The sequence below is a fragment of the Cyprinus carpio genome, chromosome A7 (assembly GCF_018340385.1).
Source record: "Cyprinus carpio isolate SPL01 chromosome A7, ASM1834038v1, whole genome shotgun sequence".
Lineage (NCBI taxonomy): Eukaryota > Metazoa > Chordata > Actinopteri > Cypriniformes > Cyprinidae > Cyprinus > Cyprinus carpio.
This window is the reverse complement of record NC_056578.1, coordinates 25,693,025-25,714,736: the sequence shown is the minus strand read 5'-3', so window position 1 is coordinate 25,714,736 and position 21,712 is coordinate 25,693,025. Positions and strand designations below refer to the sequence as shown.

General features: G+C 38.2%; 1 protein-coding gene across 3 annotated transcripts in view; it reads left to right on the top strand.

The window, feature by feature from the left end:
• The window catches only part of LOC109108582 (cadherin-8-like), a 128,532-nt gene that overhangs the window by 39,437 nt on the left and 67,383 nt on the right, over positions 1–21,712 (top strand). The gene's annotated exons all lie outside the window — the stretch shown is intronic.

Genomic DNA, 21,712 nt, shown 5'->3' with positions numbered 1-21,712 from the left:
GCTAAGCATATTTCCATAACAACACCAGGGTCAAGGTGCAACCATAATTACAGACAAAAGCCCTGCTCCATCTGCCTTTCACCAGGTGCTCTTGAATCATTAAATATGTATACTGCCCAGCATTTAAATAAATAACTGCTGGCATTACATTTCTCTCTCTGATTGCCATGTCTTACCCCTTGCAGCATCTCTTCTCCTCTCATTTTCACACACACACACACACACACACACACACACACACACACACACACACACACACACACACACACACACACACACACACACACACACACACATGATATACAGCTCCAGCAGGTGTAATGAGCCAGTGTGGCAAAGGTGTGACAACAGCAGTGCACCTTTGCAGTGACTTATAGGGTCTGGTCGCAGCGAGAGTTGTTTGAGGTGTAAATCCCACATCCCTCGGTGGTAACAAGAACACAAACAAACACAGGCACACTTTGTCCCTGCGCTCTGAATCCTCTGCCGAAGTGACACTGGGGCTCGGGATGAGGAATCTGCATGCGGTCCTCATCGGTCCTCCTTGGAACATTGTGGTAATCCACATTGAATGCTGCGCAAACGCAGTCCTGTATTCATGCCAGTGAGGACGAGGGAGATTACTCTGGCGGAACCAGCTGTACACAGAGACGATTTCATTCAAGCTGTCAGGTAATGACAGCACAGTACTGAATATCCACAGCTATCTTCTCTGCTCATTAAGTGAAAAGATATCATCTGTATAAAGGCCGCCCACCTCGGTTCTTACAGGCGAAGAAGAAAATCCATACATCGACAAACCTTTTATAACCATGTTTCTCTGTGGGCCAGATAGTCATATGCTTTTTGAGCCTTCGCTGTAACCTCAGAGGCCGTGGTGGATTCTTTCTCATTTCTGATGTTTGATTAAATTTGAGCATGCTCAGGTTTGAACAAAACAGTTTAGATCAAGTATTATAGCCTTCTTTAGATGAGATGTGGGACACTGATCGTGCTCTGGCCTTGAACAATATGGTAGAGATGGCATATACACCTGGGTACTTCACATACCCGATGTTACCTTTGTTTGCCAGCAGTCTCTGGGTTTTGGCTTTTGAGAGAACTTGTGGAGGTGGTGCATGTACTGTAGCTGCTAAATGAAGGCTTTTGGCAGAGAGCCTTGAACTCTGTGTGGACTAATCACTGGAATTAAGCAGTTAACCTTTAGTGTGTCACCTGGGCTTGATCTTTCACTGCTAAAGCGTGTTATATGGCCCTTTCACTCAGCGCTGCAGGAGCCTCTGTATCACACTTTGTATACTGTAGTCAACTCACTATACAAAGTGTGACTGATATCAAGGTTTATTTAGTTTGTTTGTTCTTTTTTATTTATTTCTCTATTTACCGTGAGTTGTTGTTACTGGAATGAGCAATATGAATCGCTGTAGTCGACACTGTGGTCTGTGTTATTCTTGTCAGTACAGTGTAATATGTCTGTTGATGTCTCATTGTTTGATAACAAAGAAGCATGGTGTTAATCATTTTAATGTAACTATTTGATTAGGGTTGCAATGATTACCCCGAACCAGTTGAAAATCGATTTAAATATGTGACAATGCAAATCAGTTGAGATGCCAAACAAATCGCGCTATAATTGGAGTAGTAGTTTATATGAATGTATCTCTGAGGGGAGCCGACTATCTTTAGAAAAGTTTACGTGGTATTTTCTTTTCATCTTGCCTCTGAACAATGCATTTTAAAGCAGCGCAACACTGCTTTGTTTACAGCGGCAACTGAGGAAACACTATCATTGCTGTTCATAAGCGCCACCTGCTGTCAGAGAGTGAATCTGCATCTCATTCAGCTCGTCAGACCATTCTGTTTTGCTTCAAATTTCTAAATTATACAGTCTTATTCAGATACATAAAAACTACCCAGGCTGCATGTATGCTGCACCTTTGTTTGGATCCTGATTAAAATCCATTGTTGGCCCTATTTTTAAATGGAAAGAGCACAGATAAAGCCTTGTTCATATTAAGAGATTTATTTTATTTGTGCAACTTGTTTAATTTGGGGTTTGTTTTAAAATCTCAGTATAGTTTTGTTATATTTAAATTTCACAAAGAAATGTTCAGCAATGGCCTAATAAAACAACACCTTTTCATTTACTGTATAATGTCTTCGATTTCATTTTGTAAAAAAAAAGGGAAAATAAATAAATAACTGTGAAATCAAAATCGTGAATCGAATCGTGAGTTGAGTGAATCGTTACATCCCTATATTTGATGGAATGAGCTGAATGAAACTATGCAACTACAACTTAGTTTAGATCAGAGAATAATGCAAATGTACAGGTGTTTAAGTTAAATGCTAATCATAATATGTAAATAATATAATGAATACATTATTGCATGTGATTATATTTTCCCAAACAGTATAAATGACCACTTTTATAGAGCACTAAATTTATATTCCGTTTCTGTCAGAATAAAACAGACTGTAATTAATGAGTAACACTTTACACTATTTTAGTAACTACATTTTTAGAGGCTTTTTCATTAAGAGTAAACAATGATGACTAAATAAAAAATAATAATAACACTGGTTATAGCTCTGCTTACATTCTGGTAGATTATATCTGAACAGAACAAAGGCAAATTTGCTGACAAATTTGCTTACTTGCTTTGAGACTTGATGCAAGAGCACATGGTTTAGTTTAAGCCCTGGCAGCTAGGCTAATTTTTCCATCATTTTGGATTGCAATTATTCAATCCTGATTGCTTAAACACTTGATTATAATTATTTAAACCTTCTAATTGCTCACTGGTATAGTCATTGTGGGCTGCTAAGTCATCATCCAATGACTCAGTGGATGCTTGGCAGGGCTAAGCAGCTCACTTCTGCAGACGGCACCCTGCGTCAGGGGAACTGCAGGCAGAAGGGCTTATCCCAGGCTCCCTCAACCCATGAAAGCCCAGGAGCCAAACTGGCAGTATAGAGTAATCTTGTCAAGAATGGATGTCGCTATTGTGCTTTTTGATGTGTAGTTGGCGGCGTGATTAACTAAAAGCAAACGTGGGCAGGGGAGGTGTAGACAATAGGAGCGGGTGGGAGGAAAGACCTATTTTGAGATCTTTAAGAACAGTCACCATTCACTGCTGCCTTCCGCCCGAGCACCAAAATAACAACAAAAGAGAAAGTAAACCCCTGCTTCTGGTGCATTCTAGCATTTTGACACTTCCTGTCATTGGTGTCTATTGCTGCTTGGCAGCCATTTTGAAAAAAGAAAAAAAAAAAGTAACCATTGTGAATCGATTTCCCCGGTTGTCTCAGTGACACACCTGTGAGATTGTCTGGGAGCCAGCGAAGTGTGGCACTGACCTTTATTGCAAATGAGCTATTTTTGTTTACTGCTACTGCTCGAGAGATTTAGAAAAAAATAAAATTAAAATAGAATAACCCAGAGAGAGCAAAGACCTTGTGTGGCGCTCTTGTGAATGTGAATCAATAATCAGTATTCGAGCATGTTCTGCATTGTTTCACGCCATTATGATTCTGTGTAAATACATTTAGGCTACCTTTGTGCAGAACTGGAAACTCTGTGTAAACACATTATATTTGGCTGCTTTGATACCAGTTGTACATGTATATGGAGATCCATGCTTCTTAACAAGGGGATCAGGGCTCTTAGGCCTCGTTTACACTGCCAGGTGAATGTGACCCAATTCCGATTTTTTGCTCATATGTGACACAGATCGGATCTGTTTTATAACAGTGTAAACAGGAAAAAGAGCATGCATTCGAATATTTTGAGATCGATTTTTTTAAATATCTAAATCAGATATGTGCCAATGCGACTGTCATGTAAACAGGCAGATCGGATTTTCTGAGGCATTGCGCTCTGTACGTCATTAAAACTGCGACAATTTGTTACTTCTTTGCGGTTTAATGACGTCATATGTGACCAGTGCTGGCAAAATGAGTATAAATTTGCATGGGCTATTTTGAGCTACAGGCAAAAAAATAAATAAAAAAAAAATATCCAGAAAAAAATGCTACAGGTCGTAATTACACATCTGAAATTATCTTTATTTGCACACTTTCTGAGAGGATTACATTTTCTCCGCTTGCTTCTCACGCTGACAGTCATCCGAAGTGCTTGCCTATAATGGCGCTTCTGATGGTGCGCGATCCTGATAAATACACACACATACAGAATTACAGTATTTCAGTATTCACGCAAACATCATCTGTTCTGTCTTAAGTGAACACTTGGGGAACTGTTGGAGGAAACGTCTGATTCGTGGCATTATATTAGATCCGTGCATTACAGTATAGGATGTCTGTCATGTATCATAAGTTAATCTAGAGGGAATCACTTGCTGCACTTCACTGAACTGCTTTTGTAGTTTTCATAATCAATTTATTTGTAATGAACACGCTTAAGTTATTTTTACATTTGATTATTTGTTTTTTATACATGAATGCTTTAGTTTAGATATAAAATGATAATGATAATGCATTATTTGTTTCTTTGTAGGCTATTTGTTCTGTTTTTTTTTTGTTTTTTTTTTTCTTGCATCTGTTCTTGTTTATAATAGCAAACATAAAATAAAAAATAGCTGTTTTGTGATTATTAATATAGTAATTCATAATAAGAAAAGTTAGAGGACTTCACTTTATTGACGGGTGTGGCTCGGTCATTTTTTGTCAGATTCCAACAAATCAAAAATAATTTTGAAGGTAATTTAATGGAGAATGTCTTTTTTTTTTAATTGCTCATTGTGACTTGTTTTGTCAGCACAGGTCACAGTATTCTCAGGAGGAAGCACATGTGGAGGCGGTAAATGACAACAACGCATGCGTGATGTTTCAGGTGGTACGGCAAGTGTAAACACCTGAATCAAATATGGGTCACAATTGAAAGAATGTGTAAATGCACAGCCAAAAAAATTGGATGTAGGCAACAAATCAGAATTGGGCATCAAGACCTGCAGTGTAAACGAGACCTTAGGAGGCCTCAGCAAACCCTCCAAGGTCCTCAAGATGACTTTAAACATGGAAACAAATCTAGTGTAGAAACAATTTTCACTCAGAAATTTCTAGTAATTTTCACAAATAATTAATAAGGAAATAAGGAATCGGCAAGAAAATCAACGTCAGCTCTTAAAATTCCTTTAATACAGAAATTCTCAAGCAGGGAAAAACAGGAAGTGCAAAAACAGGAAAAATCTTTCGGAAAATCTAAAGAAGATTAATTTGTGGAAACAAATTAAATACGCCATCATTTTTGCTCATGAAGATAAGAATAATACATCGTTCGGAACTGTAAAGGGTCTATTTTTATTTGTGTGCACTCATAATATAAAGAAAACATTGTGCTTTTAAAATAAAGAAAACAAATAGGATGTGCTTGGCTTCTCGGTCTTTGAACAGGAACTCTTCACAAAAATACACCGAAACATATTTTCCACCGACATGATAAATATATCTATAGTAAGCTTTAAATGACTACAAAATGAAATACTTCAAATCCAAAACAAAAACTCTTGTTATTTTGTAATCCATAAAGATGCAATTCTTTCTAAAGGCACGTCCAATAATGAGATGGTGAGTCACGATCATCAACTTCATTGTGACACTGACTCATAAAACATTAGTTTATTAATAAATAATTCAAATATTTCCTTACTATTTCCCCCAACATAGTCATTGTAATTTTTGCAGCAAACTTTAGCCTTTTTAGCGCACTCATGTCACATTGCTGTGCGCCATGGCCACGAAAAAAAAACTCATCGTTTGCATGTTTTTTAAGCACTGTGGTTTAAAAACAAGTCATTTAAGCCATTGAAACACAAATAACAGCACTATATGCGCTAGCTGTCTGTTTCTGTGTGTGATTTCTGCAGTTGGTCATATTCACACCTTAAACGTACCCTACCAGAGTTTGTTTGGAAGCGGACCGAGACCACTTCTTACCAATCTCGGTACTGTAGTTTGGTCCGCACCCGAATGTGATTGCTGTATTCACACCTGCCAAAAAGGTCTGCACCAAGATGTGAAATGAACTAGAGTATGATTCAATCGAACCAAACAAGAGAGGTGTGTATACACTTAAAGGCTGAAAACCACCAATGTAAATTCTAGGCACATTTTACCATAAAACAGTGTTATAATGCTGCATAGAAGCAGGCCGTATGGTATTACACACACACACATAAGCGCTCGCTCACCCACATACAGTATCTGTCGCAAATGACTTTTCTCACATTTCCATCTCGACAATGTCCAAACATGATCCATTCTAGTCCAGACATTCTAAAAATGCTTATTATATCCAACAAAATGTAGCAAATCTTGTCACAGGCCCTGTTGTAATAGTACAAGGTTTTAACATGCTTATGCACTGAGTGGATTTTGCAGACAACTTTTCATCTAATTTCAATTCCTCCTTTCCTCTTCTTGGCATTGAGGGGTTGCATGAAAAATTCAAGCCGTTATAATATGAGATCCAGATGAATCATGAATCCTTAATGGCTATCAGGCCTGCATAGGCTGGCCTCTGGAATTACACTCAAAGAATGATGACTTTTTTTGTACTAGGCCAGTTGCCTGTGTCTTTGTGTGTGTGTGTGTGTGTGTGTGTGTGTGTGTGTGTGTGTGTGTGTGTGTGTGTGTGTGTGTGTGTGTATATACAGTGGTGTGAAAAAGTGTTGGCCCCCTTCCTGATTTCTTATTTTTTGCATGTTTGTCACACTTTAATGTTTCAGATCATCAAACAAATTTAAATATTAGTAAAAGATAACACAAGTGAACACAACATGCAGTTTTTAAATTAACGTTTTTATTATTAAGGGAAAACAAAATCCAAAACTACATGGCCCTGTGTGAACCTAAAAACTGGTTGGGCCATCCTTAGCAGCAACAACTGCAAACAAGCGTTTGCAATAACTTGCAATGAGTCTGTTACAGTGCTGTGGAGGAATTTTGGTCCACTCATCTATGCAGAATTGTTGTAATTCAGCCACATTGGAGGGTTTTCAAGCATGAACCGCCTGTTTAAGGTCATGTCACAGCATCTCAATAGGATTCAGGTCAGGACATTGACTAGGCCACTCCAAAGTCTTCATTTTGTTTTTCTTCAGCTATTCAGAGGTGGACTTGCTGTTGTGTTTTGGATCATTGTCCTGCTGCAGAACCCAAGTTCGCTTCAGCTTGAGGTCACAAACAGATGGCTGGACATTCTCCTTCAGGATTTTTGGTAAACAGCAGAATTCATTGTTCCATTTATCACAGCAAGTCTTCCAGGTCCTGGAGCAGCAAAACAGCCCCAGACCATCACACTACCACCTCCATGTTTTACTGTTGGTATGATGTTCTTTTTCTGAAATGCGGTGTTACTTTTACACCAGACGTAATGGGACACCCACCTTCCAAAAAGTTCAACTTTTGTGTCGTCGGTCCACAGAGCATTTTCCCAAAAATCTTGGGGATCATCAAGATGTTTTCTGGCATAACTGAGACGAGCCTTTATGTTCTTTTTGCTCAGCAGCGGTTTTCATCTTGGATCTCTGCCATGCAGACCATTTTTGCCCAGTCTCTTTCTTATGGTGGAGTCATGAACATTGACCTTAACTGAGGCAAGTGAGGCCTGCAGTTCTTTGGATGTTGTTGTGGGGTCTTTTATGACCTCTTGGATGAGTCTTCGATGTGCTCTTGGGGTAATTTTGTCGGCCCCCCACGCCTAGGAAGGTTCTCCACTGTTCCATGTTTTTGCCATTTGTGAATGATGATTCTCACTGTGGTTCGCTGAAGTCCCAAAGCTTTAGAAATGGCTTTATAACCTTTTCCAGACTGATAGATCTCAATTACTTTTTTTCTCATTTGTTTCTGAATTTCTTTGGATCTCGGCATGATGTCTAGCTTTTGAGGATCTTTTGGTCTACTTCACTTTCTCAGGCAGGTCCTATTTAAGAGATTTCTTGATTGCAAACAGGTGTGGCAGTAATCAGGCCTGGGTGTGGCTAGAGAAATGTAACTCTGCTGTGATAAACCACAGTTTTAACAGAGGGGCAAACACTTCTTAAGAGCCTGTGTAGTGCTTCTCATGCTGGCGTGAGCTTACACCTGCATGGTCCAGAGATGAAGGAAAATGAGGCAGAGAAGGTGAGAAAAGGATTGGAAGACACACTACTCCACACATATTGGCTTGTGTCTTAAAGTTCATTAGCTTGGTGACAGCTGTCAGCATTTTCAAAACAATATTGGGTCTATGTTGTGTGTCTTTGCCGCAGGAAATTCATATGTGTTCAGAGTGAACATTGGTTGTTTGTCTGCCTTTCTTTTTTTTTTCTTTTTTATTATAGCACGCTCTCAGGCAAACACAAACACATACATAAAGCCTGACATGCAATCACACAGGAACATGAACACATAAGCAGTGACAGACGGTGCGCCGGAAATTCTTGGCCAATAACAGATCCGTGATGTCATGCCAAACATTACAGGTGGGCACATTACAAATGCAAGGTCACTGTCATGCTGCCGCTGTGTATTTTTTATTTGCATGAAGGAAGCTGAAAACATGTCAGGTAGCTTTTCTCATGCTCGCCTAGCTTTATGGCTCAATATTTTTGCAAATCCTGAAACGTAGCACACTTAGTGAAAGGGGCTTACCAGGCTAGCCATTTGCACTCCTGCAGGTCGATGCAATCTCACATTGCCATGTTTCAGCCCATTTGTCTGTGTCTCCATGATACTTTTATAAACATTCCAGGGCATGTTTCTTCAGTTCAAGAATGCATGTGTTGTTGTTTTTCCTCCAGACTGCAGTAAAAAGGTAATGCAACTTTTGCTTATCACTCGGTTTGGACATGTGCTGTGTCTGCTGCCAGAAATCCATCACAGAGACGGCCCGCCCATGTGCATGACCTTTTTCTTTTGTTAACGCGTAGTGTTTTCATAAATACCATGCTGATATCGCAGACTTGATAATTACTGCGCTCCTACACACCCGGCCTCTTTATTAGTTTTCTGACAATGGGCTGTCTCGTCAGCTACACCGCTGCAGGGCCAAGAAAACTTACTCCCCCTGCCTCTCTCGTTCGTGACCTGAAATGAATCAGATGATCGCTGACACCCCTGACATCTGAATATCGGTAATAAAGCTAGGAACACTTCATTTAAATTCAGTCACAGAGCTTAGTTTGAAAAACATCATCTTTTTAAGTTACAGCAGACATTGTGTCTTACCATGTAAACACACATATTTGTGTGTAAAACTTGTTTGTGGGGGAATTTTCCTGTGCAGAAATTATTATTCATCAATGAGTTCACACTTAAATTTATTCTAAAATTTAGGATTACATTTGGAACCAACTGTAAACCACATTCTCACAAATAAATTATTTGTTTTATTCAGCAAGGATGCAAGTGTTAAACTGATGAAAAACACAGTAAAGGCATTTACGCTGAACTTTATATTTCTAAAAGTATAAAAGAAAAGAAAAAAAAATGGCAATTTCCACAAAAAGGTCCTACTTTATATTAGGTGTCTCTAAATACTGTGTAGTTAATGGCTGCACTTTATTTTGCCGCATGTGTACATACATTTACTTGCAGTGTACTTATCTAAAAAAGTTTTGGTAATACAAGGTAACTACATGTGGTAGGGTTAGGTTTAGGAGTAGGTTCAGGGTTATTACCTAGATATTACGTAGTTATTGTAATTACTATAATGAGTATATAGTATGTAAATGAGGAACAGGACTGTAAAATAAAGTGCTACCTAGTTAATAATACAATAATGAATTGTTAGGTACAATGTACCTATTGTGTTCATGTTGAATTGCAAAACCCTTTTGGTGCTATTGTGGTGTGATATGGGTAAGGTTAGAGACAGGTTTGGTGGTCTGGTTGTATAAAATCCAGATTTATAAACATTTGAACAAGTAAAAATATACATATGCACCTCTTGAAACCATCCAAATATATAATAATTATTAATGAATGGCACATTTATGTTCTCAGACTTTGTATGATTTGTTATTTATCATCATGCAGAACTAAAGTGGATCTGAATTTTCAGACTTGTTTACTTTTTATTCATCAATGTTAAATTTTCAACAATAACAAAAGAGAAACACTATTTATTTATTTATAAAATGTGAAATATTTTATGTAAAAATATGTCATATAAAGAATGAAGGGGAGACTTTTTTTTGTTAAAAAACATTTTGTTTGCATTGAAATGTGCTTCTCTATAACCCTTTGTATTTAGCGAACACCACTGCAGCGTCATACTATCTCTCCTTGTCTGCTTGAATCCATAATAAGGTGAATATGATGGTGAAATGACAAGGAGGAACAGCAGATTACAGTGGTGATGCTAAGGCTGTTGGAAGGGCCTGTACATATGTTATTGAATTTTTTGGGATCCATTGCCAGTAGTTTTGTCCTTGCCAATACAAATCACACTCTGCAGGTCAGGCTCTGGGGAATAGGTCACTGAGGTTTGATCTGAAAGTACCGATGCTATGAAAGCAGAGAGAGAGTCAGAGAGAGAGAGAGACAGTCATATTATTTTACTGCTCCTCTCAATATATTATATTGCCGTTCTTTATAATAGAAAGCTAACATTTATTTTATCATATGTGTGAGTGGCAGCAGTGCTTAGTGATAAGGACACATCCTGTGTGTGGGAGTACAATCTGGACCTGGAGAGGGTGGATGGCGATGGGAAATAACTACGTACGAGTGAGAGGGGCTGGACTGGATGTGTCTGTTAGGGAACATAATTACTACTAATGACAATTAGGAGTTCAGTTTTCATCCTCCAGGGATTGGTGAAAGGGCTTTTGCCTTATCAGTTGATTAGAGCAAATCGTGGAGGCCGGATCTAGCATATTAAGTAAACGGGACTGAGAAGTTTAGCATTATCTGGGGAAGACTAATGGAGCAGCGCATAGTTCATCCTGAGCTAATGTGAGCCACATAGACGGAACCACTTACAGAAATCAGATAATAATATCAAAAATTGAGCCACCTCCCCATCCCACCCCAAACAGCACACACACACCACTTTCCTCAAGCTACTTTTCCACTAGTCTTGCTTATTTGCATATGTAAATGGATCCTATTTATGGATCTTTCTTCTTGAATTTGGCCTCTTGCGAAGGAAATTACAGCCAAAGCAATTAGTAGTTGACGGAGCAATATCGCTGAAATGATCGCATGAGGTGCAAACAGGGCCAGGTTTGATGTGTTCAGATTAATCCATAATTGGACAGGGGCTGGGAGGGATAAAACCATGTCATACACGCCTGGACATGTTCTCTCTCCTCTGATATGCTAATGGTGTAGGTTTAGCATAAACCATATAATCTTGTTTACTGGGTAAACTCACGTTCAATTTCAGGCCGAGCAGAATGATGGAGATTGAGAGATGAATGTGGGTGGATGACGAATAAGCTTGAACGTCACATGCACCGCCGGTAACTTATGAGACATTTATTGATGATTCAATATTTGTACTCATCAATGCTTCTTCATGATTTATTATTTCTTAAAAAAGACATAAGGCAATAATCAGTTATTGCCATATAAACCAAACGGTGAGATCCTGTTGAGCAAACATTGTAAATTAGTCGAGAATCCTTGTTAAACAAATGTCTCAGATACTGTAGATATACACAAACCCCATAATTACTCATGGAAAAGACAAACTGAAGCAGACCCATATGATGATGCATCTTCTGCTGTACATGTGCAAATAATAAACCAGCAGATGTATTGTAAATATGTAGCCTTATACTGAATGAAAAGACAGCAGGCAGTTTATTGCACTACGTTTTTATGGCTGTGCTCTCAACCATGCGTTGGATACAAACATGCCAGAAAATGTTGAAATAAATGCCTCTGTAGTATTTCAGATATGTCGGGAGTGCTATTTGGAATTAGTCTTTTGAAATACAGTCTCATTCTTATGAAGTAATACAGATGGTGTTTTGAGTTATGAGGTTATCTGTACATTGATCCTTCAACATATACATGACATCGCATTCATCACTGACTTTGCCCCTTCTGGTCTAGGAAATCATGTGTATTAAACTCAAATCATAAATGGAAAGCATAAAGAAAGGGAACACAAATTGGATGTGGCATAAAGATACATAACCTCTTGTTTTAAATAGGATCTGAGAAAGTAAAGAAATAGTTTACCCAAAAATTACAATTAGCTGATTTTTTTTTTTTTTTAAATGTACCATCTAAGATGTAAATGTGTTTGTCTGTTCATCGGAGCTCAGATCAGATCAGCAGTGAATGGGTACCATCGTAATAAATCCATCATTAAGGCATTCAAACTTCAAACCATTGCTTCTAGTCAAAATATGAGGCAGTAATCCATAATAATTCTTCCACCAGTGAAAATGTGTAACCTCTTTTGTCGTCTCACATCAAAATCCACCAACATATTTGTTTAGAACAGTTTTGGCCTGTTTTTGCTTTTAATGGTGCTTGATCAGTGCCGGGGTCTCCAACCCTGCTACTGAAAAGCTACTGTCCTGCAGATTTCAGCTCCAACTCCAGTCAAAGGTGTGTTGAAGCAGGGTTGTGACTGAAATCTGCAGGACAGTAGATGTCCAGGAGCAGGGCTGGAGATCGCTGATGCATATTTCCCTTCTGATTCAGACAAGACAAGGTATGGGGTCATGTCAGTTATTGTGATGTTTTCAACGGCTGTTTATACTCTCATACTGACAGCTCCCATTCGCTGCCATTTAAAGGGAGAAATTACTCAAATGAAAATGATAAATGTCATCATTTACTCACCCTCATGCTTTTCCAAGCATGCTGTATTCTGTGGAAGAAAAAACGTTGAAAAAATGTGAGGGTAAGCAAATTATACCAGAATTTTCATTATGAGAGGAAGCATTCCTTTAATCTGATTCTACGTCTCACTGTTCTGTAGGCCCCTACTCCCTACAAATGGCCCTCGCTGATCTCATTTGGAATCTCACCCTTGCTTGATATTTCCTTAGAGACAGTCTCAAGTGAAAAAAAAAAAAAAAAACTATATACAGTATATATATATATATATATATATATATATATATATATATATATATACAATATATGAATTTCCCTCTCTCTCTCTCTCTCTCTCTCTCTCTCTCTCTCTCTCCAGTTCTTCTTTTTTTTTTTTTTTTTTTTATCTTCCCGAGTTGGAAAGATCCCCCAAATTAAAATAAAAGGGGAAAAAGAAAATAAGAGGGGAAGAAAGAGCTGAAAAAGAAATAAAAGTTGTGTTGCAGCATTTTTGCCCGTGCAGTGGAATCCCTTAAAGGGATTTCATTTTTCTTCATCTCCCTGGGACCACAGGACCTTTAAACAGAGCTACGTGCTGAAAGAACACAATTATAATTCCGATAGTCTTGTACAGTAAATGTAAACAGATAGCAGCCTGCCACTCTGCCCTCCTCTGTCTCTCAAAAGGCAAGTAATGAGGTAGAATAGATGTAATCCTCTTGAGCAGCGGCTTTTTACCTCAGTGCTTCTTTTTTTCCAAATTGAAAAGTATTGGCTGGTCTACAACTGCAGAGGCAGAGAGATGGACTTAAAAAAATTATGGGAGCACTGAGATTTCACCGTAAGCATTAAAGCGATTTGTAAACAGTATAATATACGAGTGCTTTTTTTTTTTTTCATCCTAACAAAAGGGAAAAAGCTTCATTTCCATACAATGTAGCTGTGTTTTGTCACCAGCTTAATTTAAGGGTGTTTTTTTTTTAAGTGCCAGTCTCAAACGGGTCATATTTTGAGCTGCATATTGTCTTGGGGGCAACATTTGCCTTTTTGTATGTGTATTTCAAAGCTTCTAGTGAACAGAAACACTTGTGATATGCTTATCATACTATTTTAGGCAGCAATTTTAAATGCATTATTGATCTTTTGCATTATTAATAGCATACAGTATTGAGATTTTTGCTCCTTCACCTCATTTCTCTCATAAACTGGTTTGCAACTTCAAAATTCAATTTGTTAGAGTGCATTTTCAACAGACTTGAGTCCTTTTTCTATGAGCTCTCGGACTGATGTATCTCAATAGTTTGGCATCAGGCGTATGCATTAACAGATTGTCCTTTCCCCTCCTTTTATTTTCCATTCAGGTCTTATTTTGTGTTTCATTAAACCACAGCATGGTTCATTTTAAAGTCACCATGAATTCAAAATTTACTTTTATTTATTTATTTATTTATTTTATAAAATAGTGTTATACATAAATCAAAATAACTTTGTCTCTTCGTCTCACAACCACATCTCTTCTTTGACTCTGATGACGTGTGCATTGGCACGAAGGCTAGACAATAATTTCTGTTCTCCAGCAACCTGTCACTCACATGACATTGCAGCAATTAGAAAATGACAACGATCCAATCAATTATTGATGGACAAAATCAAGTCCCATCCTTCATAGGCACCGGTTTATGTTTCTGCCGGTGGGTGCCCAAACTCCGTAACATCCCCCAACATATAAGGGAGAAAAGATGAACACCTTTGACTGGCTGTGCATTCCAAATCCTTGCTCGGGGACAAATTTTACGGCATCAGTGTCACAACAGACGGATGACTTGCTACAGAGTGTCATCCCAATCTTTTTAGAAAGTGAAGACAGACTCTGCATGTGACTTCCCTTCACGGCTACCTCGCTGATTTACGTTTGGTGGGGGCTGGCCATCTGGGATCATCACATTTACTGCTTGCCCAGGCTGGCCCCCACTAAATGACTAACTCCATGAGATAGAATTTGTATGCTAAAGGTCAGAGTAGTAGTTCATGACTGCATATACTGTAGGTTAAGTAAATGGATAAACTTGCTGTGCTCCGAGGGGTTCATACAATTTTCTGTGTTTTAGCCACATTGAGAGTTATGCTTTAAGTCTATGAGGGGATGCCTGTAGATAATTGGCACTTACACATTTTACTAGCTGTTTATGTGTGAGTATGTGGTCTAGGAGCAAGCACCAGTCTTCATGCAAAACACAGCTGAAGTGCTGTACATGTCATTCCAAGTGACCTGTTCATGCTTCATAGATGTCCCAGATTATGCCCAATTCTTTTCTGAAAGTATAAAGTGTTCTAACATTTACCCTTGCAGTTTTGCTCCCTATTTTCCATAATTTCCATTCAAGCAAAGAATTAATCATTTTAATGCTTGAACATACTTCACAAAAGTACAATTCAAATATATGCCAAAGTCCATTAATACTAATCTTACTTCCAGATGTCAGTCCATGCGAGAATTACTTGAATACTTTTTTGGATTGCTCTTGTTTTTCAAGCAGATGTTCAAAGACAGACATTTTGCTTCAGTACGTCACTTTTTTCTTTTTCTTTTTTTTCTTTTTTATTTATTTATTTATTTATTTTGTGTGTGTCTGTGTGTGTCTGTGTTGTGTTGCTGGAAAAAGATTATAGGTTTGAGACCATTTCAGTGGCAAAGTGGTTAGAGGTCTATTTAGTGACCCATTTTTCAAGAGAGCTATCAGAGCTTTTCTAAGCTATTTTAATAAGGCTTGGTGACTGTGGATGTAAGTGTGCTGGGTTACAGTGACAGTAATCAAAAAGCATCTAAGTGTGAGTGACAGAATCAAAGTGAATGTGTACAGAGGGGAATTTGCTGACATCCTGTTTTTCTGTAATTAAATATTTGTAGGAAAATGCGTGTTATGATTTTTCCTTTCCGACAGAGGACAGAGACGAATAGAGAGAGGGAGATAAAATATGTAAAAACAGATCTGCATCATCCCTTGGGTACATTATTTTTCTTAGTGAGAGAGAGGACAAATGATGAGGGATGGGGAGTGAAAAAAAAAAGTCTCATGATATTGCTCATTTGCATCTTTTCATCTTTTCACAGCCTGACAGTAGATCAGTACCATAGAAGAGCCAATACAAAGCCGTTTTTATTTATTTTTGGGGGCTATTACTCTCTCATTCTCACTTTCTTAGTTGTTTTTCTATGTTTTCAGGTCACCGGATTAGTGCCCTCGTTCCTTGGATGGAAGCATTTTTCCTCATGTTGTGACTAAATTGTTATTGGAACCTGTAAGAGCAAAGGCAAGAGCACAGGGCAAAAGTGAGATTGATGAGTGTTTGGGCACTTTCTTCAAAACCCCTTCACATCTGGCAAGAACAAAGGCAGGCAAGTGTGACAGCCGGCATCCATCTCCCAGTCAGGGGCGATGGTAAAGGAGCACGCATATAGGGACACCCCCTACCGCCCTCCTTCCAGTTGGCCTCTATTGGCAGGAAGGGCCCCATGTGTTTGAGTGGCCTTCACTGTTAGAACATTTGATAAGAGCAGGGATTTCCAATTCTATCTATCTATCTATCTATCTATCTATCTATCTATCTATCTATCTATCTATCTATCTATCTATCTATCTATCTATCTAGCATAGTGTTTTGTTGTTCTAAATCGATTGTTCTGTCTATCTATTGATTGTTCTATCTTTGATTCTGTCTATCATTATTTGCAGAAATGTGCTTTTCTAGTTAAACATTACATACGTACATCTGAATTGGAATTTATTTTATTTCTACTTCATTACATTTTAATTTGAATTGCAATTCTGCATCCTGTTTGCTGCCTCCATTCAAATCCATTTCAAATTCAGGAATTAAATTGTATAATTGAAAGGGAATTATCTATTTAATTCAGAATGCAGCACAACTGTGCTGATAGCCCATACCACTTGGAAGCGAAGATATGTAAGAAAAGCCAATGAAAATAAGTTTTAAATTATTTCACAGTCAAATTCATAACAGGAACTTTTCTTCATGAATTTGTATATAGCCTACATTTTCAGAAGAAACAGCAAAAAACGCAAATCCATGTTTTTTCCCAACATCCGGAGTCTTAATCGTCAGCCTGACTTGTGCTCATGGTGCTGGGCCTAAAAGCACGATGGCAGTGAATTCTCCTCACAGTGGTGAGTGCATGACACATTGTTAGAGTGTTCAGTCAGAGCAGCCCATTCACCAGAGCCGCTAATCTCACTATGCCAATGCTCTGATGTAAATTGCAGGTAAGGGGGAAAAGCCACTGTCAGCTGATGTGTCTGCAGTGGAGCGTGAAATTTCTGTTGACACTACTGACGGCCATTTTAGACATAGAATAATGGATGCGTAATTTAACTGTGTTCATTTTGGAGGGTCCATTTTTATGTTTTTTTTTTTTTTTTTGTCTTCTCTCCATCTTTCCATATCTCCATGGGGGTAGTTGTGGCCTAATGGTTAGAGAGTTTGACTCCTAACCCTAAGCTTGTGGGTTTGAGTCTCGGGCCGGCAATACCACGACTGAAGTGCCCTTGAGCAAAGCACCGAACCCCCAACTGCTCCCCAGGCGCCGCAGCATAAATGAATGCCCACTGCTCCGGATGTTTGTTCATGGTGGGTTTGTTCACTGCTGTGTGTGTGCAGTTTGGATGGGTTGAATGCAGAGCACGAATTCTGAGTATGGGTCACCATACTTAGCTGTATGTCACGTCACTTTCACTTTTTTTTTTTTTTTTCATCAACAAGCATTTTATTTTGTCAGGTGCAGCTGAACTTCTGTGAGCTTCACTTGTTATGTTTGGGAGTTGTCCCTTTCACAAATGATGTAGATGTTAAACCTCTTCAGATGTTAAATCTCTTCATTTTTGCTTGGATTTAGTACATTCTTGAGGTCATACCGATTTTCAAAGTTTTTTTTTTTTTTTTTTTTTTTTTTTTTTTAACAGACTTTAAAAACAGAAAATAATGATGAGTTCAAAAGTAATTCAAAAGACAGGGAAGACCTCTACATTTATCTTCCCAAAGAGAAAAGATGAAAGTAAAATAAATATCTGCTGTGGGAATTTATTTGCTGGGTAAACTGCTCATTTTGCCCTTGGCACACACCAAAAAAGAAATGCTAGAAATACAGGTGCTAAAACAGTGCAGAAAAACAATGATGTTTTGGGAGCTGTGAAATTTGTAAGATGCTTTCATCACTCAGTGTGGCTTTCATGAAATGTACAGTACACCTTAAGGGGTGAAACAAGAAAGGATGCTCACCCTTTGTATTGCTGTGCATGAAACACTACCCCTTGTCTCTTGCCAGCTGGTTTTCTAAACTCGAGACTTCGTAGCCACATAGTCACTTACAAGCACGTGTGCTTACAACAGACACACACACACACACACATTCGGTTTCCATGCAGTCTTCAGTCTGTGAGACAAAGGAACTGCTTGTTGCCACGTCTACTCTGCCATGATGTGACATGTTAAAACAGAGTTCTCTGTAACTCCACATTAGAACAGACAGCGAGCATAGATAGTGCTGCCTGAGCACTGAACCCCCCTCTGTCCCTGAAGCCTTTTGTGGGGACAGCCAATAGACACTTCAAAGAAAAGAACATGATAATTGCAGCTCCTATCAGTCCATTGGTCTCTGCCAAGGAGAGATGGATGAGATATCTGCATGTCTAATAGCACTGTAGCACCTTCATGGCCTTAGGCAACCACTTGAAAATAAAAATGAACATGACATAGTCGCATGTCGTTTTCAGTTCAATGTGATAAAGATTAACAACATTGTTGTTCACCTTTGTTTTTCTGTGTACTTCAACAAGATACATATTACCAATTCTCCTGTTAGAATGTGCACTTTTATTATTATTATTAGTAGTAGTAGTAGTAGTAGTAGTTGTTGTTGTTCCATTGTTAGTGGTTTTTGGGTTGGCAGATCTTTGTATATCAGATTAGTTTTTGCACACCAGAAGTTCAGAGTCACAGCCAGTCTTAAACAGGACCAGTCCTGGGCCAGACCTGATGTGTTGCTTCTGATTGTGTTACTTGTGTGAAATCAATGCATGTTTAACAGAAGAATTGGTAATCATATCCTGTAGCAGTCCACAGTCCATTCAGCCACTCAGAAAACAAAGCAGCGGGTAAAAACAGACTAAGCTAAAATATGGAATTAGATTCTCAATCTGTATTATCTGGACACAGATAAAGCTCTTTTGTAACAAGGATTTTTTTTTTTTTTTTTTTTTTTTTTTTTTTTTTTTTCTATCTGGGTCTGTAGTTGGATCTGCTTCGTGAAAATCTATCTGTTTTTCATTTGATTACATTTGCTTTGTATAGCAATAACAATTGCTCTGTTTGGTTCCTTCTCAGCACAGTAGGAATAAATCAGGAGCACAGGAAGGCTAATCACGTACCTGGGAAGGTTACTGAGAAAGCCATTCCATTCAAAGCACTGTGTGGTATTCATTAGTCAAGCATGCATCACGTTTACATGCACCGTTGTTTTGCATTAGGGCATTTATTATGTTCTTTAAGGATAGGGATCCCATTTTTTTGAATACATACAGTATCATATGTAGGGGGAGCTGTTAAAATAGCAATCATTACTTTTAAATACACTCATTTGATCGCATATATAAATTCTGCTGCACATTGTGTTTGGTAGAATCTCTTAGAGGCAACATGTAAACAATATTTATTAGTAAGAGAGTAAAGGTGACAGCCCATTTAATAAAACAATTATCAGTGGGTACTGCAAGTAAGCTTATCACGTAGCATGTAATATTTATCTTATAATATCTAATATATATATAACTGTGGTGATCCTTGAAGACCTACCATAGCACATGGTTTAATCCACAGTTCACTTAGTGCAAAGCAGAGCCCTACACTTGAACAATGCCTAATTGACCGTTGAGATGGTCTTGGGTTGAGGCTTGGGTTGCAAATCATTAATTTGCAGTGCCGGGCTTAACACTGCACTTTAGTGTGCAGTCGGCAGGCAGAGAGGGATGGAGGGGTCCTCATTACGGTGCCGCTGATTGTTCCTCCGGCTACTATAAAGGTTCATCTCTAGCAGCCACTGACATATTTTCTCCTGAATAGACAATAAAAGCTGTACTTCACAGCAGTGGAACAGAGAGAGACGGGTCTAAAAACCCACTGTTGTTCCTGTTCAGCTCCAGTCAGGCAGCTCTGAATGCTAATCCACATCAGTGTGCTGGCAGATTTAAGACTGCCCGGGATTTTACATTTCTGTTGCAGTTATTCTTCAGCTCTGTATTTCTCAATGTCTTGTACTCAGTGTTTTCAATCAAATTTATTATGAGTCCAACTTAATATTATGATTTTGTTGTTTTCTTTGACCTCCTTTCTCCTTTTTGTTTTACCTTTAGTGGAGTGATCATGCAAAGTGACTTTTTTCATCGTTTATATTAGAGTATTGAAACAAAAGTCTAAAAAAAAAAAATTGACAACTATCTGACCTGTTTCCATTATATGTGTGTTAAGAGAGTTGGGGAAAATGCGGATGCTGTCAGATGTTGGAGCACTGGAGTTGCCCTGGCAACCGGGATAATGACAGACTGCCTCCTCTCCGCAGCCGTACCTTCAGTCGTTTGTTTGCACACTGAGATTAAGCGATCACTCGTCAGAATGAGAATGGTGTGAGCGCAAGCCTGAAAAGTTGTCTGTACACATAGGGCATAGGGATGAACAAATGGAGGAAGTGAAGCTGTGCAGCTGTGACATTTTGTTTATATATTGTAGGAATCCTTAATAATATATAATTTATTTTCTCGATTACATGAAGAGTTTTCCATCAGAAAAAGCACATCATTAATTTTGGCTCATTTAGGGATTTTTGTAGAGCAAAGACTGTTGTGAAGCTGATGTGTTAATGAGATGGATCTTTCATGTGGAATGATAGGACAATTAGGAGAACAAAAGTGCAAGGTGTGACAATTTAAGTGTGTGTTCTTTGTCAGTGTCTGGAAACGGTACCGCTGAGACAACATATGCATAAAACCATAGTTATTAAGCAATTGCATTTTTTTTTCTTAAGTCTGCATTTCAAAGCTCATGCTGTCCTTGTTACTGCAGTCTCAAGTGTACTTCCACCTTGCGCCAGGCTGTATATATTACCGCCTCAAGAAATGGAACTGAAGTTTCTGTACATGATGTAGCTACAGAACTGATGGGAGTTATGTGAGGAAGAAAAGTCTAAAAATGTAATTTCAGTTATTTTAAAATGCAAAAGTTATGTCAGCAAAAAAAAAAAAAAAAAAACAACAACAAAAAAAAATAACAACCTCATGTTATTCTGAAGCCATTCTTATTCTTACATATAATGATGATAATAGTAATGATATTTGAGAGATCATTCTAATATGCTGATGTGGTTCTCAAGAAACATTTCTTATCAGTTTTCAAAACAGTTGTTCTTCTTAATATTTTGTGATCAGTAGCTGAATAATGATTCACTTTATAAAACTATTGTTCCAATTTGTTCATTCTTCCAACTTTCTGTGCATTTTCCCTCTGAGAAGCAATCAAGGATAGTCTTTCCTTTATTTATTTTTCACACACAATCCAATTGTCTTCTCTGTGGTAAGATGGTCGATGCAATGGCTAACTGACAGCAAAAGAAGTGGCAAAACTCCAGGAAAAGTCCATGGAAAGTCCTTTTTTTATTCTTGGGATCCACAAGTTTCAAACATACATAGCAAAAACCAAAGCAAACTATCAAATAAATGGGCAAGTTGAACCCAGGGAAAAAACAAAACAAAAGAAAACTTATTTAAAGTACAACTCAGGACATAACAGAAAACTAAAGAAAAAAACTAAATAGTTGGCTACTGTTCCAACAAACACCCGTCCTCCATTCAGACATTTCCAC